The sequence below is a fragment of the Arachis ipaensis genome, chromosome B10 (genome assembly GCF_000816755.2).
Source record: "Arachis ipaensis cultivar K30076 chromosome B10, Araip1.1, whole genome shotgun sequence".
NCBI classification, from domain to species: Eukaryota; Viridiplantae; Streptophyta; class Magnoliopsida; order Fabales; family Fabaceae; genus Arachis; species Arachis ipaensis.
This window is the reverse complement of record NC_029794.2, coordinates 79,591,846-79,592,161: the sequence shown is the minus strand read 5'-3', so window position 1 is coordinate 79,592,161 and position 316 is coordinate 79,591,846.

Here is a 316-nt window from a genome sequence, read left to right as displayed (position 1 = left end):
TTAATTATTTAACAAATTTAAATAATTTTTTTTATATATATAATGTGACTTATTAAAGTTCTTTTCTTCCAAACGCTTCCTTCTTTTCAAATTTCAACTATTATTAGAAATTTGATTTTTGGTCAATTTAATTTTACATTGTTAGGTTACATATATTAAAAGTTTTCATAATGAAATTATTCATAGGGTCCATATGTAATTATATATATGGATAGAGAATTGGAGATAGATTCTTTTCTTACAGGTGTAAAAAGCTTATTAATCCTTTACGTGGTTATTGGGGTTTCTTTAATTTGTTTGTGTTTCATTAATTAGA